Source organism: Lineus longissimus, chromosome 6, assembly GCF_910592395.1.
Source record: "Lineus longissimus chromosome 6, tnLinLong1.2, whole genome shotgun sequence".
NCBI lineage: Eukaryota > Metazoa > Nemertea > Pilidiophora > Heteronemertea > Lineidae > Lineus > Lineus longissimus.
Genome location: NC_088313.1, coordinates 5,391,675 through 5,419,206, shown reverse-complemented (window position 1 = coordinate 5,419,206; position 27,532 = coordinate 5,391,675). Strand labels below are relative to the sequence as shown.

The 27,532-nt window shown below is 49.5% G+C and overlaps 27 non-coding genes across 27 annotated transcripts; all 27 read left to right on the top strand.

Annotated features, from left to right (window-relative positions):
* Nucleotides 1–633: 633 nt before the first annotated feature.
* LOC135490434 (5S ribosomal RNA) lies at nucleotides 634–752 on the top strand. Its single transcript, XR_010447636.1, has one exon. It is a non-coding gene; the product is annotated as a 5S ribosomal RNA (ribosomal RNA).
* An 891-nt stretch (nucleotides 753–1,643) lies between these two features.
* LOC135490384 (5S ribosomal RNA) lies at nucleotides 1,644–1,762 on the top strand. The gene has a single exon (XR_010447589.1). It is a non-coding gene; the product is annotated as a 5S ribosomal RNA (ribosomal RNA).
* Nucleotides 1,763–2,660: 898 nt separating this feature from the next.
* Nucleotides 2,661–2,779, top strand: LOC135490383 (5S ribosomal RNA). The gene has a single exon (XR_010447588.1). It is a non-coding gene; the product is annotated as a 5S ribosomal RNA (ribosomal RNA).
* Nucleotides 2,780–3,674: 895 nt separating this feature from the next.
* On the top strand, nucleotides 3,675–3,793 carry LOC135490382 (5S ribosomal RNA). Its single transcript, XR_010447587.1, has one exon. It is a non-coding gene; the product is annotated as a 5S ribosomal RNA (ribosomal RNA).
* An 899-nt stretch (nucleotides 3,794–4,692) lies between these two features.
* LOC135490381 (5S ribosomal RNA) lies at nucleotides 4,693–4,811 on the top strand. Its single transcript, XR_010447586.1, has one exon. It is a non-coding gene; the product is annotated as a 5S ribosomal RNA (ribosomal RNA).
* Nucleotides 4,812–5,706: 895 nt separating this feature from the next.
* On the top strand, nucleotides 5,707–5,825 carry LOC135490380 (5S ribosomal RNA). Its single transcript, XR_010447585.1, has one exon. It is a non-coding gene; the product is annotated as a 5S ribosomal RNA (ribosomal RNA).
* An 897-nt stretch (nucleotides 5,826–6,722) lies between these two features.
* LOC135490379 (5S ribosomal RNA) lies at nucleotides 6,723–6,841 on the top strand. The gene has a single exon (XR_010447584.1). It is a non-coding gene; the product is annotated as a 5S ribosomal RNA (ribosomal RNA).
* Nucleotides 6,842–7,737: 896 nt separating this feature from the next.
* Nucleotides 7,738–7,856, top strand: LOC135490378 (5S ribosomal RNA). The gene has a single exon (XR_010447583.1). It is a non-coding gene; the product is annotated as a 5S ribosomal RNA (ribosomal RNA).
* Nucleotides 7,857–8,750: 894 nt separating this feature from the next.
* Nucleotides 8,751–8,869, top strand: LOC135490377 (5S ribosomal RNA). Its single transcript, XR_010447582.1, has one exon. It is a non-coding gene; the product is annotated as a 5S ribosomal RNA (ribosomal RNA).
* Nucleotides 8,870–9,765: 896 nt separating this feature from the next.
* Nucleotides 9,766–9,884, top strand: LOC135490427 (5S ribosomal RNA). Its single transcript, XR_010447630.1, has one exon. It is a non-coding gene; the product is annotated as a 5S ribosomal RNA (ribosomal RNA).
* An 894-nt stretch (nucleotides 9,885–10,778) lies between these two features.
* Nucleotides 10,779–10,897, top strand: LOC135490376 (5S ribosomal RNA). Its single transcript, XR_010447581.1, has one exon. It is a non-coding gene; the product is annotated as a 5S ribosomal RNA (ribosomal RNA).
* An 899-nt stretch (nucleotides 10,898–11,796) lies between these two features.
* On the top strand, nucleotides 11,797–11,915 carry LOC135490374 (5S ribosomal RNA). Its single transcript, XR_010447579.1, has one exon. It is a non-coding gene; the product is annotated as a 5S ribosomal RNA (ribosomal RNA).
* Nucleotides 11,916–12,809: 894 nt separating this feature from the next.
* LOC135490373 (5S ribosomal RNA) lies at nucleotides 12,810–12,928 on the top strand. The gene has a single exon (XR_010447578.1). It is a non-coding gene; the product is annotated as a 5S ribosomal RNA (ribosomal RNA).
* An 899-nt stretch (nucleotides 12,929–13,827) lies between these two features.
* On the top strand, nucleotides 13,828–13,946 carry LOC135490372 (5S ribosomal RNA). Its single transcript, XR_010447577.1, has one exon. It is a non-coding gene; the product is annotated as a 5S ribosomal RNA (ribosomal RNA).
* Nucleotides 13,947–14,843: 897 nt separating this feature from the next.
* On the top strand, nucleotides 14,844–14,962 carry LOC135490371 (5S ribosomal RNA). Its single transcript, XR_010447576.1, has one exon. It is a non-coding gene; the product is annotated as a 5S ribosomal RNA (ribosomal RNA).
* Nucleotides 14,963–15,863: 901 nt separating this feature from the next.
* On the top strand, nucleotides 15,864–15,982 carry LOC135490418 (5S ribosomal RNA). The gene has a single exon (XR_010447621.1). It is a non-coding gene; the product is annotated as a 5S ribosomal RNA (ribosomal RNA).
* Nucleotides 15,983–16,878: 896 nt separating this feature from the next.
* LOC135490430 (5S ribosomal RNA) lies at nucleotides 16,879–16,997 on the top strand. Its single transcript, XR_010447632.1, has one exon. It is a non-coding gene; the product is annotated as a 5S ribosomal RNA (ribosomal RNA).
* A 901-nt stretch (nucleotides 16,998–17,898) lies between these two features.
* Nucleotides 17,899–18,017, top strand: LOC135490417 (5S ribosomal RNA). The gene has a single exon (XR_010447620.1). It is a non-coding gene; the product is annotated as a 5S ribosomal RNA (ribosomal RNA).
* An 895-nt stretch (nucleotides 18,018–18,912) lies between these two features.
* Nucleotides 18,913–19,031, top strand: LOC135490369 (5S ribosomal RNA). Its single transcript, XR_010447575.1, has one exon. It is a non-coding gene; the product is annotated as a 5S ribosomal RNA (ribosomal RNA).
* An 898-nt stretch (nucleotides 19,032–19,929) lies between these two features.
* Nucleotides 19,930–20,048, top strand: LOC135490368 (5S ribosomal RNA). The gene has a single exon (XR_010447574.1). It is a non-coding gene; the product is annotated as a 5S ribosomal RNA (ribosomal RNA).
* An 895-nt stretch (nucleotides 20,049–20,943) lies between these two features.
* LOC135490453 (5S ribosomal RNA) lies at nucleotides 20,944–21,062 on the top strand. Its single transcript, XR_010447655.1, has one exon. It is a non-coding gene; the product is annotated as a 5S ribosomal RNA (ribosomal RNA).
* A 902-nt stretch (nucleotides 21,063–21,964) lies between these two features.
* Nucleotides 21,965–22,083, top strand: LOC135490367 (5S ribosomal RNA). Its single transcript, XR_010447573.1, has one exon. It is a non-coding gene; the product is annotated as a 5S ribosomal RNA (ribosomal RNA).
* Nucleotides 22,084–22,982: 899 nt separating this feature from the next.
* Nucleotides 22,983–23,101, top strand: LOC135490366 (5S ribosomal RNA). The gene has a single exon (XR_010447572.1). It is a non-coding gene; the product is annotated as a 5S ribosomal RNA (ribosomal RNA).
* A 901-nt stretch (nucleotides 23,102–24,002) lies between these two features.
* On the top strand, nucleotides 24,003–24,121 carry LOC135490365 (5S ribosomal RNA). The gene has a single exon (XR_010447571.1). It is a non-coding gene; the product is annotated as a 5S ribosomal RNA (ribosomal RNA).
* Nucleotides 24,122–25,022: 901 nt separating this feature from the next.
* LOC135490364 (5S ribosomal RNA) lies at nucleotides 25,023–25,141 on the top strand. The gene has a single exon (XR_010447570.1). It is a non-coding gene; the product is annotated as a 5S ribosomal RNA (ribosomal RNA).
* Nucleotides 25,142–26,044: 903 nt separating this feature from the next.
* Nucleotides 26,045–26,163, top strand: LOC135490362 (5S ribosomal RNA). Its single transcript, XR_010447568.1, has one exon. It is a non-coding gene; the product is annotated as a 5S ribosomal RNA (ribosomal RNA).
* An 894-nt stretch (nucleotides 26,164–27,057) lies between these two features.
* Nucleotides 27,058–27,176, top strand: LOC135490361 (5S ribosomal RNA). The gene has a single exon (XR_010447567.1). It is a non-coding gene; the product is annotated as a 5S ribosomal RNA (ribosomal RNA).
* The last annotated feature ends 356 nt before the right edge of the window (nucleotides 27,177–27,532 follow it).

The window sequence follows — 27,532 nt, the reverse complement described above, 5'->3', positions numbered from 1 at the left end:
TGTTTAAAGTGATGAAAATGATTAAGTTTCAGTCAAATTGGCTTGCTTGTGTGGTTTTGGGGCTCAAATTAACCGTTGCGGTCAAAAAGGTGATTCGCAGGTTAAAGCCCGTCGAAAATCATCCCTCCCCTCTCTCCCCCCCCCCCGCCCAACACTGCGCAGGCCTACTGGCTTCCAAGCGTTTATACTAGGACGCTTTTTGAGTTCAGACCGGCGTGGAAGTTGCTGCTAGTGACGTCAGTCCTGATTCGGGAGATGGCGCTGGCGTCTCTCATGACGTCAGGGAGCCTCGGAGTAGTCTGCTCGTGACGTCAGAGCTCGTGACGTCACGCTGCGTTCCTAGTGATGAGACACCTTGCCAACCGTTGGCGTCTTTGATGTCCAGTCGGCACTCTCTTCTTCCGATGTTGGTCTGCGTGCAGTTCTTGAATGTGCGTCCGTTTCTGTTTCAGTGCGAGCCTGCGTGAACTGTATGTCTACGCGTAGACTCCGTCGTGTAATGGGCGCCCCAACCACATCTGTAATGCGACGAAGCTGTGACGTAGGCATACATAATGCCTCTGACCACAAAATATGACGCATTATAGTAGGCGCAGTGATATTATAAGTAACCTACGCATCGCCGCCTCTAATGTCTACGTCCATATCACGTTGAAAACACCGGTTCTCGTCCGATCACCGAAGCCAAGCAACGTCGAGCGTGGTTAGTACGTGGATGGGTGACCGCCTCGGAATACCGCGTGTTGTAGACTTTTTCTCTTCATGTCCCAATCATTTTGTTTCTTCTTCCCTTGTACGATTGTTAAAATGAAAATGTAGGCTACCTTATGTGGTGGCCATCGAATTTTGCGAAATGGAAATGGCAGCCAGGGGGCCGGCCTGTAGGTCCCGCACCTGTATTTAACCAATCAGCTCGCGGTTATAGTTCCGTTTGAGACGAATGGGTGGTCTCACCATACCAGTTGAATGTTATTTTCCATTTCAAATATACTTCTTCTTATATTGAGAATAAGGTGTGTTTAAAGTGATGAAAATGATTAAGTTTCAGTCAAATTGGCTTGCTTGTGTGGTTTTGGGGCTCAAATTAACCGTTGCGGTCAAAAAGGTGATTTGCGGGTTAAAGCCCGTCGAAAATCATCCCTCCCCTCTCTCCCCCCCCCGCCCAACACTGCGCAGGCCTACTGGCTTCCAAGCGTTTATACTAGGACGCTTTTTGAGTTCAGACCGGCGTGGAAGTTGCTGCTAGTGACGTCAGTCCTGATTCGGGAGATGGCGCTGGCGTCTCTCATGACGTCAGGGAGCCTCGGAGTAGTCTGCTCGTGACGTCAGAGCTCGTGACGTCACGCTGCGTTCCTAGTGATGAGACACCTTGCCAACCGTTGGCGTCTTTGATGTCCAGTCGGCACTCTCTTCTTCCGATGTTGGTCTGCGTGCAGTTCTTGAATGTGCGTCCGTTTCTGTTTCAGTGCGAGCCTGCGTGAACTGTATGTCTACGCGTAGACTCCGTCGTGTAATGGGCGCCCCACATCTGTAATGCGACGAAGCTGTGACGTAGGCATACATAATGCCTCTGACCACAAAATATGACGCATTATAGTAGGCGCAGTGATATTATAAGTAACCTACGCATCGCCGCCTCTAATGTCTACGACCATATCACGTTGAAAACACCGGTTCTCGTCCGATCACCGAAGCCAAGCAACGTCGAGCGTGGTTAGTACGTGGATGGGTGACCGCCTCGGAATACCGCGTGTTGTAGACTTTTTCTCTTCATGTCCCAATCATTTTGTTTCTTCTTCCCTTGTACGATTGTTAAAATGAAAATGTAGGCTACCTTATGTGGTGGCCATCGAATTTTGCGAAATGGAAATGGCAGCCAGGGGGCCGGCCTGTAGGTCCCGCACCTGTATTTAACCAATCAGCTCGCGGTTATAGTTCCGTTTGAGACGAATGGGTGGTCTCACCATACCAGTTGAATGTTATTTTCCATTTCAAATATACTTCTTCTTATATTGAGAATAAGGTGTGTTTAAAGTGATGAAAATGATTAAGTTTCAGTCAAATTGGCTTGCTTGTGTGGTTTTGGGGCTCAAATTAACCGTTGCGGTCAAAAAGGTGATTCGCGGGTTAAAGCCCGTCGAAAATCATCCCTCCCCTCTCTCCCCCCCCCCCCGCCCAACACTGCGCAGGCCTACTGGCTTCCAAGCGTTTATACTAGGACGCTTTTTGAGTTCAGACCGGCGTGGAAGTTGCTGCTAGTGACGTCAGTCCTGATTCGGGAGATGGCGCTGGCGTCTCTCATGACGTCAGGGAGCCTCGGAGTAGTCTGCTCGTGACGTCAGAGCTCGTGACGTCACGCTGCGTTCCTAGTGATGAGACACCTTGCCAACCGTTGGCGTCTTTGATGTCCAGTCGGCACTCTCTTCTTCCGATGTTGGTCTGCGTGCAGTTCTTGAATGTGCGTCCGTTTCTGTTTCAGTGCGAGCCTGCGTGAACTGTATGTCTACGCGTAGACTCCGTCGTGTAATGGGCGCCCCAACCACATCTGTAATGCGACGAAGCTGTGACGTAGGCATACATAATGCCTCTGACCACAAAATATGACGCATTATAGTAGGCGCAGTGATATTATAAGTAACCTACGCATCGCCGCCTCTAATGTCTACGACCATATCACGTTGAAAACACCGGTTCTCGTCCGATCACCGAAGCCAAGCAACGTCGAGCGTGGTTAGTACGTGGATGGGTGACCGCCTCGGAATACCGCGTGTTGTAGACTTTTTCTCTTCATGTCCCAATCATTTTGTTTCTTCTTCCCTTGTACGATTGTTAAAATGAAAATGTAGGCTACCTTATGTGGTGGCCATCGAATTTTGCGAAATGGAAATGGCAGCCAGGGGGCCGGCCTGTAGGTCCCGCACCTGTATTTAACCAATCAGCTCGCGGTTATAGTTCCGTTTGAGACGAATGGGTGGTCTCACCATACCAGTTGAATGTTATTTTCCATTTCAAATATACTTCTTCTTATATTGAGAATAAGGTGTGTTTAAAGTGATGAAAATGATTAAGTTTCAGTCAAATTGGCTTGCTTGTGTGGTTTTGGGGCTCAAATTACCCGTTGCGGTCAAAAAGGTGATTCGCGGGTTAAAGCCCGTCGAAAATCATCCCTCCCCTCTCTCCCCCCCCCGCCCAACACTGCGCAGGCCTACTGGCTTCCAAGCGTTTATACTAGGACGCTTTTTGAGTTCAGACCGGCGTGGAAGTTGCTGCTAGTGACGTCAGTCCTGATTCGGGAGATGGCGCTGGCGTCTCTCATGACGTCAGGGAGCCTCGGAGTAGTCTGCTCGTGACGTCAGAGCTCGTGACGTCACGCTGCGTTCCTAGTGATGAGACACCTTGCCAACCGTTGGCGTCTTTGATGTCCAGTCGGCACTCTCTTCTTCCGATGTTGGTCTGCGTGCAGTTCTTGAATGTGCGTCCGTTTCTGTTTCAGTGCGAGCCTGCGTGAACTGTATGTCTACGCGTAGACTCCGTCGTGTAATGGGCGCCCCAACCACATCTGTAATGCGACGAAGCTGTGACGTAGGCATACATAATGCCTCTGACCACAAAATATGACGCATTATAGTAGGCGCAGTGATATTATAAGTAACCTACGCATCGCCGCCTCTAATGTCTACGACCATATCACGTTGAAAACACCGGTTCTCGTCCGATCACCGAAGCCAAGCAACGTCGAGCGTGGTTAGTACGTGGATGGGTGACCGCCTCGGAATACCGCGTGTTGTAGACTTTTTCTCTTCATGTCCCAATCATTTTGTTTCTTCTTCCCTTGTACGATTGTTAAAATGAAAATGTAGGCTACCTTATGTGGTGGCCATCGAATTTTGCGAAATGGAAATGGCAGCCAGGGGGCCGGCCTGTAGGTCCCGCACCTGTATTTAACCAATCAGCTCGCGGTTATAGTTCCGTTTGAGACGAATGGGTGGTCTCACCATACCAGTTGAATGTTATTTTCCATTTCAAATATACTTCTTCTTATATTGAGAATAAGGTGTGTTTAAAGTGATGAAAATGATTAAGTTTCAGTCAAATTGGCTTGCTTGTGTGGTTTTGGGGCTCAAATTAACCGTTGCGGTCAAAAAGGTGATTCGCGGGTTAAAGCCCGTCGAAAATCATCCCTCCCCTCTCTCCCCCCCCCCCCCGCCCAACACTGCGCAGGCCTACTGGCTTCCAAGCGTTTATACTAGGACGCTTTTTGAGTTCAGACCGGCGTGGAAGTTGCTGCTAGTGACGTCAGTCCTGATTCGGGAGATGGCGCTGGCGTCTCTCATGACGTCAGGGAGCCTCGGAGTAGTCTGCTCGTGACGTCAGAGCTCGTGACGTCACGCTGCGTTCCTAGTGATGAGACACCTTGCCAACCGTTGGCGTCGTTGATGTCCAGTCGGCACTCTCTTCTTCCGATGTTGGTCTGCGTGCAGTTCTTGAATGTGCGTCCGTTTCTGTTTCAGTGCGAGCCTGCGTGAACTGTATGTCTACGCGTAGACTCCGTCGTGTAATGGGCGCCCCAACCACATCTGTAATGCGACGAAGCTGTGACGTAGGCATACATAATGCCTCTGACCACAAAATATGACGCATTATAGTAGGCGCAGTGATATTATAAGTAACCTACGCATCGCCGCCTCTAATGTCTACGACCATATCACGTTGAAAACACCGGTTCTCGTCCGATCACCGAAGCCAAGCAACGTCGAGCGTGGTTAGTACGTGGATGGGTGACCGCCTCGGAATACCGCGTGTTGTAGACTTTTTCTCTTCATGTCCCAATCATTTTGTTTCTTCTTCCCTTGTACGATTGTTAAAATGAAAATGTAGGCTACCTTATGTGGTGGCCATCGAATTTTGCGAAATGGAAATGGCAGCCAGGGGGCCGGCCTGTAGGTCCCGCACCTGTATTTAACCAATCAGCTCGCGGTTATAGTTCCGTTTGAGACGAATGGGTGGTCTCACCATACCAGTTGAATGTTATTTTCCATTTCAAATATACTTCTTCTTATATTGAGAATAAGGTGTGTTTAAAGTGATGAAAATGATTAAGTTTCAGTCAAATTGGCTTGCTTGTGTGGTTTTGGGGCTCAAATTAACCGTTGCGGTCAAAAAGGTGATTCGCGGGTTAAAGCCCGTCGAAAATCATCCCTCCCCTCTCTCCCCCCCCCGCCCAACACTGCGCAGGCCTACTGGCTTCCAAGCGTTTATACTAGGACGCTTTTTGAGTTCAGACCGGCGTGGAAGTTGCTGCTAGTGACGTCAGTCCTGATTCGGGAGATGGCGCTGGCGTCTCTAATGACGTCAGGGAGCCTCGGAGTAGTCTGCTCGTGACGTCAGAGCTCGTGACGTCACGCTGCGTTCCTAGTGATGAGACACCTTGCCAACCGTTGGCGTCTTTGATGTCCAGTCGGCACTCTCTTCTTCCGATGTTGGTCTGCGTGCAGTTCTTGAATGTGCGTCCGTTTCTGTTTCAGTGCGAGCCTGCGTGAACTGTATGTCTACGCGTAGACTCCGTCGTGTAATGGGCGCCCCAACCACATCTGTAATGCGACGAAGCTGTGACGTAGGCATACATAATGCCTCTGACCACAAAATATGACGCATTATAGTAGGCGCAGTGATATTATAAGTAACCTACGCATCGCCGCCTCTAATGTCTACGACCATATCACGTTGAAAACACCGGTTCTCGTCCGATCACCGAAGCCAAGCAACGTCGAGCGTGGTTAGTACGTGGATGGGTGACCGCCTCGGAATACCGCGTGTTGTAGACTTTTTCTCTTCATGTCCCAATCATTTTGTTTCTTCTTCCCTTGTACGATTGTTAAAATGAAAATGTAGGCTACCTTATGTGGTGGCCATCGAATTTTGCGAAATGGAAATGGCAGCCAGGGGGCCGGCCTGTAGGTCCCGCACCTGTATTTAACCAATCAGCTCGCGGTTATAGTTCCGTTTGAGACGAATGGGTGGTCTCACCATACCAGTTGAATGTTATTTTCCATTTCAAATATACTTCTTCTTATATTGAGAATAAGGTGTGTTTAAAGTGATGAAAATGATTAAGTTTCAGTCAAATTGGCTTGCTTGTGTGGTTTTGGGGCTCAAATTAACCGTTGCGGTCAAAAAGGTGATTCGCGGGTTAAAGCCCGTCGAAAATCATCCCTCCCCTCTCTCCCCCCCCCCCGCCCAACACTGCGCAGGCCTACTGGCTTCCAAGCGTTTATACTAGGACGCTTTTTGAGTTCAGACCGGCGTGGAAGTTGCTGCTAGTGACGTCAGTCCTGATTCGGGAGATGGCGCTGGCGTCTCTCATGACGTCAGGGAGCCTCGGAGTAGTCTGCTCGTGACGTCAGAGCTCGTGACGTCACGCTGCGTTCCTAGTGATGAGACACCTTGCCAACCGTTGGCGTCTTTGATGTCCAGTCGGCACTCTCTTCTTCCGATGTTGGTCTGCGTGCAGTTCTTGAATGTGCGTCCGTTTCTGTTTCAGTGCGAGCCTGCGTGAACTGTATGTCTACGCGTAGACTCCGTCGTGTAATGGGCGCCCCAACCACATCTGTAATGCGACGAAGCTGTGACGTAGGCATACATAATGCCTCTGACCACAAAATATGACGCATTATAGTAGGCGCAGTGATATTATAAGTAACCTACGCATCGCCGCCTCTAATGTCTACGACCATATCACGTTGAAAACACCGGTTCTCGTCCGATCACCGAAGCCAAGCAACGTCGAGCGTGGTTAGTACGTGGATGGGTGACCGCCTCGGAATACCGCGTGTTGTAGACTTTTTCTCTTCATGTCCCAATCATTTTGTTTCTTCTTCCCTTGTACGATTGTTAAAATGAAAATGTAGGCTACCTTATGTGGTGGCCATCGAATTTTGCGAAATGGAAATGGCAGCCAGGGGGCCGGCCTGTAGGTCCCGCACCTGTATTTAACCAATCAGCTCGCGGTTATAGTTCCGTTTGAGACGAATGGGTGGTCTCACCATACCAGTTGAATGTTATTTTCCATTTCAAATATACTTCTTCTTATATTGAGAATAAGGTGTGTTTAAAGTGATGAAAATGATAAAGTTTCAGTCAAATTGGCTTGCTTGTGTGGTTTTGGGGCTCAAATTAACCGTTGCGGTCAAAAAGGTGATTCGCAGGTTAAAGCCCGTCGAAAATCATCCCTCCCCTCTCTCCCCCCCCCCGCCCAACACTGCGCAGGCCTACTGGCTTCCAAGCGTTTATACTAGGACGCTTTTTGAGTTCAGACCGGCGTGGAAGTTGCTGCTAGTGACGTCAGTCCTGATTCGGGAGATGGCGCTGGCGTCTCTCATGACGTCAGGGAGCCTCGGAGTAGTCTGCTCGTGACGTCAGAGCTCGTGACGTCACGCTGCGTTCCTAGTGATGAGACAACTCGCCAACCGTTGGCGTCTTTGATGTCCAGTCGGCACTCTCTTCTTCCGATGTTGGTCTGCGTGCAGTTCTTGAATGTGCGTCCGTTTCTGTTTCAGTGCGAGCCTGCGTGAACTGTATGTCTACGCGTAGACTCCGTCGTGTAATGGGCGCCCCAACCACATCTGTAATGCGACGAAGCTGTGACGTAGGCATACATAATGCCTCTGACCACAAAATATGACGCATTATAGTAGGCGCAGTGATATTATAAGTAACCTACGCATCGCCGCCTCTAATGTCTACGACCATATCACGTTGAAAACACCGGTTCTCGTCCGATCACCGAAGCCAAGCAACGTCGAGCGTGGTTAGTACGTGGATGGGTGACCGCCTCGGAATACCGCGTGTTGTAGACTTTTTCTCTTCATGTCCCAATCATTTTGTTTCTTCTTCCCTTGTACGATTGTTAAAATGAAAATGTAGGCTACCTTATGTGGTGGCCATCGAATTTTGCGAAATGGAAATGGCAGCCAGGGGGCCGGCCTGTAGGTCCCGCACCTGTATTTAACCAATCAGCTCGCGGTTATAGTTCCGTTTGAGACGAATGGGTGGTCTCACCATACCAGTTGAATGTTATTTTCCATTTCAAATATACTTCTTCTTATATTGAGAATAAGGTGTGTTTAAAGTGATGAAAATGATTAAGTTTCAGTCAAATTGGCTTGCTTGTGTGGTTTTGGGGCTCAAATTAACCGTTGCGGTCAAAAAGGTGATTCGCGGGTTAAAGCCCGTCGAAAATCATCCCTCCCCTCTCTCCCCCCCCGCCCAACACTGCGCAGGCCTACTGGCTTCCAAGCGTTTATACTAGGACGCTTTTTGAGTTCAGACCGGCGTGGAAGTTGCTGCTAGTGACGTCAGTCCTGATTCGGGAGATGGCGCTGGCGTCTCTCATGACGTCAGGGAGCCTCGGAGTAGTCTGCTCGTGACGTCAGAGCTCGTGACGTCACGCTGCGTTCCTAGTGATGAGACACCTTGCCAACCGTTGGCGTCTTTGATGTCCAGTCGGCACTCTCTTCTTCCGATGTTGGTCTGCGTGCAGTTCTTGAATGTGCGTCCGTTTCTGTTTCAGTGCGAGCCTGCGTGAACTGTATGTCTACGCGTAGACTCCGTCGTGTAATGGGCGCCCCAACCACATCTGTAATGCGACGAAGCTGTGACGTAGGCATACATAATGCCTCTGACCACAAAATATGACGCATTATAGTAGGCGCAGTGATATTATAAGTAACCTACGCATCGCCGCCTCTAATGTCTACGACCATATCACGTTGAAAACACCGGTTCTCGTCCGATCACCGAAGCCAAGCAACGTCGAGCGTGGTTAGTACGTGGATGGGTGACCGCCTCGGAATACCGCGTGTTGTAGACTTTTTCTCTTCATGTCCCAATCATTTTGTTTCTTCTTCCCTTGTACGATTGTTAAAATGAAAATGTAGGCTACCTTATGTGGTGGCCATCGAATTTTGCGAAATGGAAATGGCAGCCAGGGGGCCGGCCTGTAGGTCCCGCACCTGTATTTAACCAATCAGCTCGCGGTTATAGTTCCGTTTGAGACGAATGGGTGGTCTCACCATACCAGTTGAATGTTATTTTCCATTTCAAATATACTTCTTCTTATATTGAGAATAAGGTGTGTTTAAAGTGATGAAAATGATTAAGTTTCAGTCAAATTGGCTTGCTTGTGTGGTTTTGGGGCTCAAATTAACCGTTGCGGTCAAAAAGGTGATTCGCGGGTTAAAGCCCGTCGAAAATCATCCCTCCCCTCTCTCCCCCCCCCCGCCCAACACTGCGCAGGCCTACTGGCTTCCAAGCGTTTATACTAGGACGCTTTTTGAGTTCAGACCGGCGTGGAAGTTGCTGCTAGTGACGTCAGTCCTGATTCGGGAGATGGCGCTGGCGTCTCTCATGACGTCAGGGAGCCTCGGAGTAGTCTGCTCGTGACGTCAGAGCTCGTGACGTCACGCTGCGTTCCTAGTGATGAGACACCTTGCCAACCGTTGGCGTCTTTGATGTCCAGTCGGCACTCTCTTCTTCCGATGTTGGTCTGCGTGCAGTTCTTGAATGTGCGTCCGTTTCTGTTTCAGTGCGAGCCTGCGTGAACTGTATGTCTACGCGTAGACTCCGTCGTGTAATGGGCGCCCCAACCACATCTGTAATGCGACGAAGCTGTGACGTAGGCATACATAATGCCTCTGACCACAAAATATGACGCATTATAGTAGGCGCAGTGATATTATAAGTAACCTACGCATCGCCGCCTCTAATGTCTACGACCATATCACGTTGAAAACTCCGGTTCTCGTCCGATCACCGAAGCCAAGCAACGTCGAGCGTGGTTAGTACGTGGATGGGTGACCGCCTCGGAATACCGCGTGTTGTAGACTTTTTCTCTTCATGTCCCAATCATTTTGTTTCTTCTTCCCTTGTACGATTGTTAAAATGAAAATGTAGGCTACCTTATGTGGTGGCCATCGAATTTTGCGAAATGGAAATGGCAGCCAGGGGGCCGGCCTGTAGGTCCCGCACCTGTATTTAACCAATCAGCTCGCGGTTATAGTTCCGTTTGAGACGAATGGGTGGTCTCACCATACCAGTCGAATGTTACTTTCCATTTCAAATATACTTCTTCTTATATTGAGAATAAGGTGTGTTTAAAGTGATGAAAATGATTAAGTTTCAGTCAAATTGGCTTGCTTGTGTGGTTTTGGGGCTCAAATTAACCGTTGCGGTCAAAAAGGTGATTCGCGGGTTAAAGCCCGTCGAAAATCATCCCTCCCCTCTCTCCCCCCCCGCCCAACACTGCGCAGGCCTACTGGCTTCCAAGCGTTTATACTAGGACGCTTTTTGAGTTCAGACCGGCGTGGAAGTTGCTGCTAGTGACGTCAGTCCTGATTCGGGAGATGGCGCTGGCGTCTCTCATGACGTCAGGGAGCCTCGGAGTAGTCTGCTCGTGACGTCAGAGCTCGTGACGTCACGCTGCGTTCCTAGTGATGAGACACCTTGCCAACCGTTGGCGTCTTTGATGTCCAGTCGGCACTCTCTTCTTCCGATGTTGGTCTGCGTGCAGTTCTTGAATGTGCGTCCGTTTCTGTTTCAGTGCGAGCCTGCGTGAACTGTATGTCTACGCGTAGACTCCGTCGTGTAATGGGCGCCCCAACCACATCTGTAATGCGACGAAGCTGTGACGTAGGCATACATAATGCCTCTGACCACAAAATATGACGCATTATAGTAGGCGCAGTGATATTATAAGTAACCTACGCATCGCCGCCTCTAATGTCTACGACCATATCACGTTGAAAACACCGGTTCTCGTCCGATCACCGAAGCCAAGCAACGTCGAGCGTGGTTAGTACGTGGATGGGTGACCGCCTCGGAATACCGCGTGTTGTAGACTTTTTCTCTTCATGTCCCAATCATTTTGTTTCTTCTTCCCTTGTACGATTGTTAAAATGAAAATGTAGGCTACCTTATGTGGTGGCCATCGAATTTTGCGAAATGGAAATAGCAGCCAGGGGGCCGGCCTGTAGGTCCCGCACCTGTATTTAACCAATCAGCTCGCGGTTATAGTTCCGTTTGAGACGAATGGGTGGTCTCACCATACCAGTTGAATGTTATTTTCCATTTCAAATATACTTCTTCTTATATTGAGAATAAGGTGTGTTTAAAGTGATGAAAATGATTAAGTTTCAGTCAAATTGGCTTGCTTGTGTGGTTTTGGGGCTCAAATTAACCGTTGCGGTCAAAAAGGTGATTCGCGGGTTAAAGCCCGTCGAAAATCATCCCTCCCCTCTCTCCCCCCCCCCCCCGCCCAACACTGCGCAGGCCTACTGGCTTCCAAGCGTTTATACTAGGACGCTTTTTGAGTTCAGACCGGCGTGGAAGTTGCTGCTAGTGACGTCAGTCCTGATTCGGGAGATGGCGCTGGCGTCTCTCATGACGTCAGGGAGCCTCGGAGTAGTCTGCTCGTGACGTCAGAGCTCGTGACGTCACGCTGCGTTCCTAGTGATGAGACACCTTGCCAACCGTTGGCGTCTTTGATGTCCAGTCGGCACTCTCTTCTTCCGATGTTGGTCTGCGTGCAGTTCTTGAATGTGCGTCCGTTTCTGTTTCAGTGCGAGCCTGCGTGAACTGTATGTCTACGCGTAGACTCCGTCGTGTAATGGGCGCCCCAACCACATCTGTAATGCGACGAAGCTGTGACGTAGGCATACATAATGCCTCTGACCACAAAATATGACGCATTATAGTAGGCGCAGTGATATTATAAGTAACCTACGCATCGCCGCCTCTAATGTCTACGACCATATCACGTTGAAAACACCGGTTCTCGTCCGATCACCGAAGCCAAGCAACGTCGAGCGTGGTTAGTACGTGGATGGGTGACCGCCTCGGAATACCGCGTGTTGTAGACTTTTTCTCTTCATGTCCCAATCATTTTGTTTCTTCTTCCCTTGTACGATTGTTAAAATGAAAATGTAGGCTACCTTATGTGGTGGCCATCGAATTTTGCGAAATGGAAATGGCAGCCAGGGGGCCGGCCTGTAGGTCCCGCACCTGTATTTAACCAATCAGCTCGCGGTTATAGTTCCGTTTGAGACGAATGGGTGGTCTCACCATACCAGTTGAATGTTATTTTCCATTTCAAATATACTTCTTCTTATATTGAGAATAAGGTGTGTTTAAAGTGATGAAAATGATTAAGTTTCAGTCAAATTGGCTTGCTTGTGTGGTTTTGGGGCTCAAATTAACCGTTGCGGTCAAAAAGGTGATTCGCGGGTTAAAGCCCGTCGAAAATCATCCCTCCCCTCTCTCCCCCCCCCGCCCAACACTGCGCAGGCCTACTGGCTTCCAAGCGTTTATACTAGGACGCTTTTTGAGTTCAGACCGGCGTGGAAGTTGCTGCTAGTGACGTCAGTCCTGATTCGGGAGATGGCGCTGGCGTCTCTCATGACGTCAGGGAGCCTCGGAGTAGTCTGCTCGTGACGTCAGAGCTCGTGACGTCACGCTGCGTTCTAGTGATGAGACACCTTGCCAACCGTTGGCGTCTTTGATGTCCAGTCGGCACTCTCTTCTTCCGATGTTGGTCTGCGTGCAGTTCTTGAATGTGCGTCCGTTTCTGTTTCAGTGCGAGCCTGCGTGAACTGTATGTCTACGCGTAGACTCCGTCGTGTAATGGGCGCCCCAACCACATCTGTAATGCGACGAAGCTGTGACGTAGGCATACATAATGCCTCTGACCACAAAATATGACGCATTATAGTAGGCGCAGTGATATTATAAGTAACCTACGCATCGCCGCCTCTAATGTCTACGACCATATCACGTTGAAAACACCGGTTCTCGTCCGATCACCGAAGCCAAGCAACGTCGAGCGTGGTTAGTACGTGGATGGGTGACCGCCTCGGAATACCGCGTGTTGTAGACTTTTTCTCTTCATGTCCCAATCATTTTGTTTCTTCTTCCCTTGTACGATTGTTAAAATGAAAATGTAGGCTACCTTATGTGGTGGCCATCGAATTTTGCGAAATGGAAATGGCAGCCAGGGGGCCGGCCTGTAGGTCCCGCACCTGTATTTAACCAATCAGCTCGCGGTTATAGTTCCGTTTGAGACGAATGGGTGGTCTCACCATACCAGTTGAATGTTATTTTCCATTTCAAATATACTTCTTCTTATATTGAGAATAAGGTGTGTTTAAAGTGATGAAAATGATTAAGTTTCAGTCAAATTGGCTTGCTTGTGTGGTTTTGGGGCTCAAATTAACCGTTGCGGTCAAAAAGGTGATTCGCGGGTTAAAGCCCGTCGAAAATCATCCCTCCCCTCTCTCCCCCCCCCCCCCGCCCAACACTGCGCAGGCCTACTGGCTTCCAAGCGTTTATACTAGGACGCTTTTTGAGTTCAGACCGGCGTGGAAGTTGCTGCTAGTGACGTCAGTCCTGATTCGGGAGATGGCGCTGGCGTCTCTCATGACGTCAGGGAGCCTCGGAGTAGTCTGCTCGTGACGTCAGAGCTCGTGACGTCACGCTGCGTTCCTAGTGATGAGACACCTTGCCAACCGTTGGCGTCTTTGATGTCCAGTCGGCACTCTCTTCTTCCGATGTTGGTCTGCGTGCAGTTCTTGAATGTGCGTCCGTTTCTGTTTCAGTGCGAGCCTGCGTGAACTGTATGTCTACGCGTAGACTCCGTCGTGTAATGGGCGCCCCAACCACATCTGTAATGCGACGAAGCTGTGACGTAGGCATACATAATGCCTCTGACCACAAAATATGACGCATTATAGTAGGCGCAGTGATATTATAAGTAACCTACGCATCGCCGCCTCTAATGTCTACGACCATATCACGTTGAAAACACCGGTTCTCGTCCGATCACCGAAGCCAAGCAACGTCGAGCGTGGTTAGTACGTGGATGGGTGACCGCCTCGGAATACCGCGTGTTGTAGACTTTTTCTCTTCATGTCCCAATCATTTTGTTTCTTCTTCCCTTGTACGATTGTTAAAATGAAAATGTAGGCTACCTTATGTGGTGGCCATCGAATTTTGCGAAATGGAAATGGCAGCCAGGGGGCCGGCCTGTAGGTCCCGCACCTGTATTTAACCAATCAGCTCGCGGTTATAGTTCCGTTTGAGACGAATGGGTGGTCTCACCATACCAGTTGAATGTTATTTTCCATTTCAAATATACTTCTTCTTATATTGAGAATAAGGTGTGTTTAAAGTGATGAAAATGATTAAGTTTCAGTCAAATTGGCTTGCTTGTGTGGTTTTGGGGCTCAAATTAACCGTTGCGGTCAAAAAGGTGATTCGCGGGTTAAAGCCCGTCGAAAATCACCCCTCCCCTCTCTCCCCCCCCCCCGCCCAACACTGCGCAGGCCTACTGGCTTCCAAGCGTTTATACTAGGACGCTTTTTGAGTTCAGACCGGCGTGGAAGTTGCTGCTAGTGACGTCAGTCCTGATTCGGGAGATGGCGCTGGCGTCTCTCATGACGTCAGGGAGCCTCGGAGTAGTCTGCTCGTGACGTCAGAGCTCGTGACGTCACGCTGCGTTCCTAGTGATGAGACACCTTGCCAACCGTTGGCGTCTTTGATGTCCAGTCGGCACTCTCTTCTTCCGATGTTGGTCTGCGTGCAGTTCTTGAATGTGCGTCCGTTTCTGTTTCAGTGCGAGCCTGCGTGAACTGTATGTCTACGCGTAGACTCCGTCGTGTAATGGGCGCCCCAACCACATCTGTAATGCAACGAAGCTGTGACGTAGGCATACATAATGCCTCTGACCACAAAATATGACGCATTATAGTAGGCGCAGTGATATTATAAGTAACCTACGCATCGCCGCCTCTAATGTCTACGACCATATCACGTTGAAAACACCGGTTCTCGTCCGATCACCGAAGCCAAGCAACGTCGAGCGTGGTTAGTACGTGGATGGGTGACCGCCTCGGAATACCGCGTGTTGTAGACTTTTTCTCTTCATGTCCCAATCATTTTGTTTCTTCTTCCCTTGTACGATTGTTAAAATGAAAATGTAGGCTACCTTATGTGGTGGCCATCGAATTTTGCGAAATGGAAATAGCAGCCAGGGGGCCGGCCTGTAGGTCCCGCACCTGTATTTAACCAATCAGCTCGCGGTTATAGTTCCGTTTGAGACGAATGGGTGGTCTCACCATACCAGTTGAATGTTATTTTCCATTTCAAATATACTTCTTCTTATATTGAGAATAAGGTGTGTTTAAAGTGATGAAAATGATTAAGTTTCAGTCAAATTGGCTTGCTTGTGTGGTTTTGGGGCTCAAATTAACCGTTGCGGTCAAAAAGGTGATTCGCGGGTTAAAGCCCGTCGAAAATCATCCCTCCCCCCTCCCCCCCCCCCCCCCCCGCCCAACACTGCGCAGGCCTACTGGCTTCCAAGCGTTTATACTAGGACGCTTTTTGAGTTCAGACCGGCGTGGAAGTTGCTGCTAGTGACGTCAGTCCTGATTCGGGAGATGGCGCTGGCGTCTCTCATGACGTCAGGGAGCCTCGGAGTAGTCTGCTCGTGACGTCAGAGCTCGTGACGTCACGCTGCGTTCCTAGTGATGAGACACCTTGCCAACCGTTGGCGTCTTTGATGTCCAGTCGGCACTCTCTTCTTCCGATGTTGGTCTGCGTGCAGTTCTTGAATGTGCGTCCGTTTCTGTTTCAGTGCGAGCCTGCGTGAACTGTATGTCTACGCGTAGACTCCGTCGTGTAATGGGCGCCCCAACCACATCTGTAATGCGACGAAGCTGTGACGTAGGCATACATAATGCCTCTGACCACAAAATATGACGCATTATAGTAGGCGCAGTGATATTATAAGTAACCTACGCATCGCCGCCTCTAATGTCTACGACCATATCACGTTGAAAACACCGGTTCTCGTCTGATCACCGAAGCCAAGCAACGTCGAGCGTGGTTAGTACGTGGATGGGTGACCGCCTCGGAATACCGCGTGTTGTAGACTTTTTCTCTTCATGTCCCAATCATTTTGTTTCTTCTTCCCTTGTACGATTGTTAAAATGAAAATGTAGGCTACCTTATGTGGTGGCCATCGAATTTTGCGAAATGGAAATGGCAGCCAGGGGGCCGGCCTGTAGGTCCCGCACCTGTATTTAACCAATCAGCTCGCGGTTATAGTTCCGTTTGAGACGAATGGGTGGTCTCACCATACCAGTTGAATGTTATTTTCCATTTCAAATATACTTCTTCTTATATTGAGAATAAGGTGTGTTTAAAGTGATGAAAATGATTAAGTTTCAGTCAAATTGGCTTGCTTGTGTGGTTTTGGGGCTCAAATTAACCGTTGCGGTCAAAAAGGTGATTCGCGGGTTAAAGCCCGTCGAAAATCATCCCTCCCCTCTCTCCCCCCCCCCGCCCAACACTGCGCATGCCTACTGGCTTCTAAGCGTTTATACTAGGACGCTTTTTGAGTTCAGACCGGCGTGGAAGTTGCTGCTAGTGACGTCAGTCCTGATTCGGGAGATGGCGCTGGCGTCTCTCATGACGTCAGGGAGCCTCGGAGTAGTCTGCTCGTGACGTCAGAGCTCGTGACGTCACGCTGCGTTCCTAGTGATGAGACACCTTGCCAACCGTTGGCGTCTTTGATGTCCAGTCGGCACTCTCTTCTTCCGATGTTGGTCTGCGTGCAGTTCTTGAATGTGCGTCCGTTTCTGTTTCAGTGCGAGCCTGCGTGAACTGTATGTCTACGCGTAGACTCCGTCGTGTAATGGGCGCCCCAACCACATCTGTAATGCGACGAAGCTGTGACGTAGGCATACATAATGCCTCTGACCACAAAATATGACGCATTATAGTAGGCGCAGTGATATTATAAGTAACCTACGCATCGCCGCCTCTAATGTCTACGACCATATCACGTTTAAAACACCGGTTCTCGTCCGATCACCGAAGCCAAGCAACGTCGAGCGTGGTTAGTACGTGGATGGGTGACCGCCTCGGAATACCGCGTGTTGTAGACTTTTTCTCTTCATGTCCCAATCATTTTGTTTCTTCTTCCCTTGTACGATTGTTAAAATGAAAATGTAGGCTACCTTATGTGGTGGCCATCGAATTTTGCGAAATGGAAATAGCAGCCAGGGGGCCGGCCTGTAGGTCCCGCACCTGTATTTAACCAATCAGCTCGCGGTTATAGTTCCGTTTGAGACGAATGGGTGGTCTCACCATACCAGTTGAATGTTATTTTCCATTTCAAATATACTTCTTCTTATATTGAGAATAAGGTGTGTTTAAAGTGATGAAAATGATTAAGTTTCAGTCAAATTGGCTTGCTTGTGTGGTTTTGGGGCTCAAATTAACCGTTGCGGTCAAAAAGGTGATTCGCGGGTTAAAGCCCGTCGAAAATCATCCCTCCCCCCTCCCCCCCCCCCCCCCCCGCCCAACACTGCGCAGGCCTACTGGCTTCCAAGCGTTTATACTAGGACGCTTTTTGAGTTCAGACCGGCGTGGAAGTTGCTGCTAGTGACGTCAGTCCTGATTCGGGAGATGGCGCTGGCGTCTCTCATGACGTCAGGGAGCCTCGGAGTAGTCTGCTCGTGACGTCAGAGCTCGTGACGTCACGCTGCGTTCCTAGTGATGAGACACCTTGCCAACCGTTGGCGTCTTTGATGTCCAGTCGGCACTCTCTTCTTCCGATGTTGGTCTGCGTGCAGTTCTTGAATGTGCGTCCGTTTCTGTTTCAGTGCGAGCCTGCGTGAACTGTATGTCTACGCGTAGACTCCGTCGTGTAATGGGCGCCCCAACCACATCTGTAATGCGACGAAGCTGTGACGTAGGCATACATAATGCCTCTGACCACAAAATATGACGCATTATAGTAGGCGCAGTGATATTATAAGTAACCTACGCATCGCCGCCTCTAATGTCTACGACCATATCACGTTGAAAACACCGGTTCTCGTCTGATCACCGAAGCCAAGCAACGTCGAGCGTGGTTAGTACGTGGATGGGTGACCGCCTCGGAATACCGCGTGTTGTAGACTTTTTCTCTTCATGTCCCAATCATTTTGTTTCTTCTTCCCTTGTACGATTGTTAAAATGAAAATGTAGGCTACCTTATGTGGTGGCCATCGAATTTTGCGAAATGGAAATGGCAGCCAGGGGGCCGGCCTGTAGGTCCCGCACCTGTATTTAACCAATCAGCTCGCGGTTATAGTTCCGTTTGAGACGAATGGGTGGTCTCACCATACCAGTTGAATGTTATTTTCCATTTCAAATATACTTCTTCTTATATTGAGAATAAGGTGTGTTTAAAGTGATGAAAATGATTAAGTTTCAGTCAAATTGGCTTGCTTGTGTGGTTTTGGGGCTCAAATTAACCGTTGCGGTCAAAAAGGTGATTCGCGGGTTAAAGCCCGTCGAAAATCATCCCTCCCCTCTCTCCCCCCCCCGCCCAACACTGCGCATGCCTACTGGCTTCTAAGCGTTTATACTAGGACGCTTTTTGAGTTCAGACCGGCGTGGAAGTTGCTGCTAGTGACGTCAGTCCTGATTCGGGAGATGGCGCTGGCGTCTCTCATGACGTCAGGGAGCCTCGGAGTAGTCTGCTCGTGACGTCAGAGCTCGTGACGTCACGCTGCGTTCCTAGTGATGAGACACCTTGCCAACCGTTGGCGTCTTTGATGTCCAGTCGGCACTCTCTTCTTCCGATGTTGGTCTGCGTGCAGTTCTTGAATGTGCGTCCGTTTCTGTTTCAGTGCGAGCCTGCGTGAACTGTATGTCTACGCGTAGACTCCGTCGTGTAATGGGCGCCCCAACCACATCTGTAATGCGACGAAGCTGTGACGTAGGCATACATAATGCCTCTGACCACAAAATATGACGCATTATAGTAGGCGCAGTGATATTATAAGTAACCTACGCATCGCCGCCTCTAATGTCTACGACCATATCACGTTGAAAACACCGGTTCTCGTCCGATCACCGAAGCCAAGCAACGTCGAGCGTGGTTAGTACGTGGATGGGTGACCGCCTCGGAATACCGCGTGTTGTAGACTTTTTCTCTTCATGTCCCAATCATTTTGTTTCTTCTTCCCTTGTACGATTGTTAAAATGAAAATGTAGGCTACCTTATGTGGTGGCCATCGAATTTTGCGAAATGGAAATGGCAGCCAGGGGGCCGGCCTGTAGGTCCCGCACCTGTATTTAACCAATCAGCTCGCGGTTATAGTTCCGTTTGAGACGAATGGGTGGTCTCACCATACCAGTTGAATGTTATTTTCCATTTCAAATATACTTCTTCTTATATTGAGAATAAGGTGTGTTTAAAGTGATGAAAATGATTAAGTTTCAGGCAAATTGGCTTGCTTGTGTGGTTTTGGGGCTCAAATTAACCGTTGCGGTCAAAAAGGTGATTCGCGGGTTAAAGCCCGTCGAAAATCATCCCTCCCCTCTCCCCCCCCCCCCCCGCCCAACACTGCGCAGGCCTACTGGCTTCCAAGCGTTTATACTAGGACGCTTTTTGAGTTCAGACCGGCGTGGAAGTTGCTGCTAGTGACGTCAGTCCTGATTCGGGAGATGGCGCTGGCGTCTCTCATGACGTCAGGGAGCCTCGGAGTAGTCTGCTCGTGACGTCAGAGCTCGTGACGTCACGCTGCGTTCCTAGTGATGAGACACCTTGCCAACCGTTGGCGTCTTTGATGTCCAGTCGGCACTCTCTTCTTCCGATGTTGGTCTGCGTGCAGTTCTTGAATGTGCGTCCGTTTCTGTTTCAGTGCGAGCCTGCGTGAACTGTATGTCTACGCGTAGACTCCGTCGTGTAATGGGCGCCCCAACCACATCTGTAATGCGACGAAGCTGTGACGTAGGCATACATAATGCCTCTGACCACAAAATATGACGCATTATAGTAGGCGCAGTGATATTATAAGTAACCTACGCATCGCCGCCTCTAATGTCTACGACCATATCACGTTGAAAACACCGGTTCTCGTCCGATCACCGAAGCCAAGCAACGTCGAGCGTGGTTAGTACGTGGATGGGTGACCGCCTCGGAATACCGCGTGTTGTAGACTTTTTCTCTTCATGTCCCAATCATTTTGTTTCTTCTTCCCTTGTACGATTGTTAAAATGAAAATGTAGGCTACCTTATGTGGTGGCCATCGAATTTTGCGAAATGGAAATGGCAGCCAGGGGGCCGGCCTGTAGGTCCCGCACCTGTATTTAACCAATCAGCTCGCGGTTATAGTTCCGTTTGAGACAAATGGGTGGTCTCACCATACCAGTTGAATGTTATTTTCCATTTCAAATATACTTCTTCTTATATTGAGAATAAGGTGTGTTTAAAGTGATGAAAATGATTAAGTTTCAGTCAAATTGGCTTGCTTGTGTGGTTTTGGGGCTCAAATTAACCGTTGCGGTCAAAAAGGTGATTCGCGGGTTAAAGCCCGTCGAAAATCATCCCTCCCCTCTCTCCCCCCCCCGCCCAACACTGCGCAGGCCTACTGGCTTCCAAGCGTTTATACTAGGACGCTTTTTGAGTTCAGACCGGCGTGGAAGTTGCTGCTAGTGACGTCAGTCCTGATTCGGGAGATGGCGCTGGCGTCTCTCATGACGTCAGGGAGCCTCGGAGTAGTCTGCTCGTGACGTCAGAGCTCGTGACGTCACGCTGCGTTCCTAGTGATGAGACACCTTGCCAACCGTTGGCGTCTTTGATGTCCAGTCGGCACTCTCTTCTTCCGATGTTGGTCTGCGTGCAGTTCTTGAATGTGCGTCCGTTTCTGTTTCAGTGCGAGCCTGCGTGAACTGTATGTCTACGCGTAGACTCCGTCGTGTAATGGGCGCCCCAACCACATCTGTAATGCGACGAAGCTGTGACGTAGGCATACATAATGCCTCTGACCACAAAATATGACGCATTATAGTAGGCGCAGTGATATTATAAGTAACCTACGCATCGCCGCCTCTAATGTCTACGACCATATCACGTTGAAAACACCTGTTCTCGTCCGATCACCGAAGCCAAGCAACGTCGAGCGTGGTTAGTACGTGGATGGGTGACCGCCTCGGAATACCGCGTGTTGTAGACTTTTTCTCTTCATGTCCCAATCATTTTGTTTCTTCTTCCCTTGTACGATTGTTAAAATGAAAATGTAGGCTACCTTATGTGGTGGCCATCGAATTTTGCGAAATGGAAATGGCAGCCAGGGGGCCGGCCTGTAGGTCCCGCACCTGTATTTAACCAATCAGCTCGCGGTTATAGTTCCGTTTGAGACGAATGGGTGGTCTCACCATACCAGTTGAATGTTATTTTCCATTTCAAATATACTTCTTCTTATATTGAGAATAAGGTGTGTTTAAAGTGATGAAAATGATTAAGTTTCAGTCAAATTGGCTTGCTTGTGTGGTTTTGGGGCTCAAATTAACCGTTGCGGTCAAAAAGGTGATTCGCGGGTTAAAGCCCGTCGAAAATCATCCCTCCCCTCTCTCCCCCCCCCCCCCCCCGCCCAACACTGCGCAGGCCTACTGGCTTCCAAGCGTTTATACTAGGACGCTTTTTGAGTTCAGACCGGCGTGGAAGTTGCTGCTAGTGACGTCAGTCCTGATTCGGGAGATGGCGCTGGCGTCTCTCATGACGTCAGGGAGCCTCGGAGTAGTCTGCTCGTGACGTCAGAGCTCGTGACGTCACGCTGCGTTCCTAGTGATGAGACACCTTGCCAACCGTTGGCGTCTTTGATGTCCAGTCGGCACTCTCTTCTTCCGATGTTGGTCTGCGTGCAGTTCTTGAATGTGCGTCCGTTTCTGTTTCAGTGCGAGCCTGCGTGAACTGTATGTCTACGCGTAGACTCCGTCGTGTAATGGGCGCCCCAACCACATCTGTAATGCGACGAAGCTGTGACGTAGGCATACATAATGCCTCTGACCACAAAATATGACGCATTATAGTAGGCGCAGTGATATTATAAGTAACCTACGCATCGCCGCCTCTAATGTCTACGACCATATCACGTTGAAAACACCGGTTCTCGTCCGATCACCGAAGCCAAGCAACGTCGAGCGTGGTTAGTACGTGGATGGGTGACCGCCTCGGAATACCGCGTGTTGTAGACTTTTTCTCTTCATGTCCCAATCATTTTGTTTCTTCTTCCCTTGTACGATTGTTAAAATGAAAATGTAGGCTACCTTATGTGGTGGCCATCGAATTTTGCGAAATGGAAATGGCAGCCAGGGGGCCGGCCTGTAGGTCCCGCACCTGTATTTAACCAATCAGCTCGCGGTTATAGTTCCGTTTGAGACGAATGGGTGGTCTCACCATACCAGTTGAATGTTATTTTCCATTTCAAATATACTTCTTCTTATATTGAGAATAAGGTGTGTTTAAAGTGATGAAAATGATTAAGTTTCAGTCAAATTGGCTTGCTTGTGTGGTTTTGGGGCTCAAATTAACCGTTGCGGTCAAAAAGGTGATTCGCGGGTTAAAGCCCGTCGAAAATCATCCCTCCCCTCTCTCCCCCCCCCCCCCGCCCAACACTGCGCAGGCCTACTGGCTTCCAAGCGTTTATACTAGGACGCTTTTTGAGTTCAGACCGGCGTGGAAGTTGCTGCTAGTGACGTCAGTCCTGATTCGGGAGATGGCGCTGGCGTCTCTCATGACGTCAGGGAGCCTCGGAGTAGTCTGCTCGTGACGTCAGAGCTCGTGACGTCACGCTGCGTTCCTAGTGATGAGACACCTTGCCAACCGTTGGCGTCTTTGATGTCCAGTCGGCACTCTCTTCTTCCGATGTTGGTCTGCGTGCAGTTCTTGAATGTGCGTCCGTTTCTGTTTCAGTGCGAGCCTGCGTGAACTGTATGTCTACGCGTAGACTCCGTCGTGTAATGGGCGCCCCAACCACATCTGTAATGCGACGAAGCTGTGACGTAGGCATACATAATGCCTCTGACCACAAAATATGACGCATTATAGTAGGCGCAGTGATATTATAAGTAACCTACGCATCGCCGCCTCTAATGTCTACGACCATATCACGTTGAAAACACCGGTTCTCGTCCGATCACCGAAGCCAAGCAACGTCGAGCGTGGTTAGTACGTGGATGGGTGACCGCCTCGGAATACCGCGTGTTGTAGACTTTTTCTCTTCATGTCCCAATCATTTTGTTTCTTCTTCCCTTGTACGATTGTTAAAATGAAAATGTAGGCTACCTTATGTGGTGGCCATCGAATTTTGCGAAATGGAAATGGCAGCCAGGGGGCCGGCCTGTAGGTCCCGCACCTGTATTTAACCAATCAGCTCGCGGTTATAGTTCCGTTTGAGACGAATGGGTGGTCTCACCATACCAGTTGAATGTTATTTTCCATTTCAAATATACTTCTTCTTATATTGAGAATAAGGTGTGTTTAAAGTGATGAAAATGATTAAGTTTCAGTCAAATTGGCTTGCTTGTGTGGTTTTGGGGCTCAAATTAACCGTTGCGGTCAAAAAGGTGATTCGCGGGTTAAAGCCCGTCGAAAATCACCCCCCCCCCCTCCCCCCCCCCCCCCCCCGCCCAACACTGCGCAGGCCTACTGGCTTCCAAGCGTTTATACTAGGACGCTTTTTGAGTTCAGACCGGCGTGGAAGTTGCTGCTAGTGACGTCAGTCCTGATTCGGGAGATGGCGCTGGCGTCTCTCATGACGTCAGGGAGCCTCGGAGTAGTCTGCTCGTGACGTCAGAGCTCGTGACGTCACGCTGCGTTCCTAGTGATGAGACACCTTGCCAACCGTTGGCGTCTTTGATGTCCAGTCGGCACTCTCTTCTTCCGATGTTGGTCTGCGTGCAGTTCTTGAATGTGCGTCCGTTTCTGTTTCAGTGCGAGCCTGCGTGAACTGTATGTCTACGCGTAGACTCCGTCGTGTAATGGGCGCCCCAACCACATCTGTAATGCGACGAAGCTGTGACGTAGGCATACATAATGCCTCTGACCACAAAATATGACGCATTATAGTAGGCGCAGTGATATTATAAGTAACCTACGCATCGCCGCCTCTAATGTCTACGACCATATCACGTTGAAAACACCGGTTCTCGTCCGATCACCGAAGCCAAGCAACGTCGAGCGTGGTTAGTACGTGGATGGGTGACCGCCTCGGAATACCGCGTGTTGTAGACTTTTTCTCTTCATGTCCCAATCATTTTGTTTCTTCTTCCCTTGTACGATTGTTAAAATGAAAATGTAGGCTACCTTATGTGGTGGCCATCGAATTTTGCGAAATGGAAATGGCAGCCAGGGGGCCGGCCTGTAGGTCCCGCACCTGTATTTAACCAATCAGCTCGCGGTTATAGTTCCGTTTGAGACGAATGGGTGGTCTCACCATACCAGTTGAATGTTATTTTCCATTTCAAATATACTTCTTCTTATATTGAGAATAAGGTGTGTTTAAAGTGATGAAAATGATTAAGTTTCAGTCAAATTGGCTTGCTTGTGTGGTTTTGGGGCTCAAATTAACCGTTGCGGTCAAAAAGGTGATTCGCGGGTTAAAGCCCGTCGAAAATCATCCCTCCCCTCTCTCCCCCCCCCCCCCCCGCCCAACACTGCGCAGGCCTACTGGCTTCCAAGCGTTTATACTAGGACGCTTTTTGAGTTCAGACCGGCGTGGAAGTTGCTGCTAGTGACGTCAGTCCTGATTCGGGAGATGGCGCTGGCGTCTCTCATGACGTCAGGGAGCCTCGGAGTAGTCTGCTCGTGACGTCAGAGCTCGTGACGTCACGCTGCGTTCCTAGTGATGAGACACCTTGCCAACCGTTGGCGTCTTTGATGTCCAGTCGGCACTCTCTTCTTCCGATGTTGGTCTGCGTGCAGTTCTTGAATGTGCGTCCGTTTCTGTTTCAGTGCGAGCCTGCGTGAACTGTATGTCTACGCGTAGACTCCGTCGTGTAATGGGCGCCCCAACCACATCTGTAATGCGACGAAGCTGTGACGTAGGCATACATAATGCCTCTGACCACAAAATATGACGCATTATAGTAGGCGCAGTGATATTATAAGTAACCTACGCATCGCCGCCTCTAATGTCTACGACCATATCACGTTGAAAACACCGGTTCTCGTCCGATCACCGAAGCCAAGCAACGTCGAGCGTGGTTAGTACGTGGATGGGTGACCGCCTCGGAATACCGCGTGTTGTAGACTTTTTCTCTTCATGTCCCAATCATTTTGTTTCTTCTTCCCTTGTACGATTGTTAAAATGAAAATGTAGGCTACCTTATGTGGTGGCCATCGAATTTTGCGAAATGGAAATGGCAGCCAGGGGGCCGGCCTGTAGGTCCCGCACCTGTATTTAACCAATCAGCTCGCGGTTATAGTTCCGTTTGAGACGAATGGGTGGTCTCACCATACCAGTTGAATGTTATTTTCCATTTCAAATATACTTCTTCTTATATTGAGAATAAGGTGTGTTTAAAGTGATGAAAATGATTAAGTTTCAGTCAAATTGGCTTGCTTGTGTGGTTTTGGGGCTCAAATTAACCGTTGCGGTCAAAAAGGTGATTCGCGGGTTAAAGCCCGTCGAAAATCATCCCCCCCCCCCCTCCCCCCCCCCCCCCCCCGCCCAACACTGCGCAGGCCTACTGGCTTCCAAGCGTTTATACTAGGACGCTTTTTGAGTTCAGACCGGCATGGAAGTTGCTGCTAGTGACGTCAGTCCTGATTCGGGAGATGGCGCTGGCGTCTCTCATGACGTCAGGGAGCCTCGGAGTAGTCTGCTCGTGACGTCAGAGCTCGTGACGTCACGCTGCGTTCCTAGTGATGAGACACCTTGCCAACCGTTGGCGTCTTTGATGTCCAGTCGGCACTCTCTTCTTCCGATGTTGGTCTGCGTGCAGTTCTTGAATGTGCGTCCGTTTCTGTTTCAGTGCGAGCCTGCGTGAACTGTATGTCTACGCGTAGACTCCGTCGTGTAATGGGCGCCCCAACCACATCTGTAATGCGACGAAGCTGTGACGTAGGCATACATAATGCCTCTGACCACAAAATATGACGCATTATAGTAGGCGCAGTGATATTATAAGTAACCTACGCATCGCCGCCTCTAATGTCTACGACCATATCACGTTGAAAACACCGGTTCTCGTCCGATCACCGAAGCCAAGCAACGTCGAGCGTGGTTAGTACGTGGATGGGTGACCGCCTCGGAATACCGCGTGTTGTAGACTTTTTCTCTTCATGTCCCAATCATTTTGTTTCTTCTTCCCTTGTACGATTGTTAAAATGAAAATGTAGGCTACCTTATGTGGTGGCCATCGAATTTTGCGAAATGGAAATGGCAGCCAGGGGGCCGGCCTGTAGGTCCCGCACCTGTATTTAACCAATCAGCTCGCGGTTATAGTTCCGTTTGAGACGAATGGGTGGTCTCACCATACCAGTTGAATGTTATTTTCCATTTCAAATATACTTCTTCTTATATTGAGAATAAGGTGTGTTTAAAGTGATGAAAATGATTAAGTTTCAGTCAAATTGGCTTGCTTGTGTGGTTTTGGGGCTCAAATTAACCGTTGCGGTCAAAAAGGTGATTCGCGGGTTAAAGCCCGTCGAAAATCATCCCTCCCCTCTCTCCCCCCCCGCCCAACACTGCGCAGGCCTACTGGCTTCCAAGCGTTTATACTAGGACGCTTTTTGAGTTCAGACCGGCGTGGAAGTTGCTGCTAGTGACGTCAGTCCTGATTCGGGAGATGGCGCTGGCGTCTCTCATGACGTCAGGGAGCCTCGGAGTAGTCTGCTCGTGACGTCAGAGCTCGTGACGTCACGCTGCGTTCCTAGTGATGAGACACCTTGCCAACCGTTGGCGTCTTTGATGTCCAGTCGGCACTCTCTTCTTCCGATGTTGGTCTGCGTGCAGTTCTTGAATGTGCGTCCGTTTCTGTTTCAGTGCGAGCCTGCGTGAACTGTATGTCTACGCGTAGACTCCGTCGTGTAATGGGCGCCCCAACCACATCTGTAATGCGACGAAGCTGTGACGTAGGCATACATAATGCCTCTGACCACAAAATATGACGCATTATAGTAGGCGCAGTGATATTATAAGTAACCTACGCATCGCCGCCTCTAATGTCTACGACCATATCACGTTGAAAACACCGGTTCTCGTCCGATCACCGAAGCCAAGCAACGTCGAGCGTGGTTAGTACGTGGATGGGTGACCGCCTCGGAATACCGCGTGTTGTAGACTTTTTCTCTTCATGTCCCAATCATTTTGTTTCTTCTTCCCTTGTACGATTGTTAAAATGAAAATGTAGGCTACCTTATGTGGTGGCCATCGAATTTTGCGAAATGGAAATGGCAGCCAGGGGGCCGGCCTGTAGGTCCTGCACCTGTATTTAACCAATCAGCTCGCGGTTATAGTTCCGTTTGAGACGAATGGGTGGTCTCACCATACCAGTTGAATGTTATTTTCCATTTCAAATATACTTCTTCTTATATTGAGAATAAGGTGTGTTTAAAGTGATGAAAATGATTAAGTTTCAGTCAAATTGGCTTGCTTGTGTGGTTTTGGGGCTCAAATTAACCGTTGCGGTCAAAAAGGTG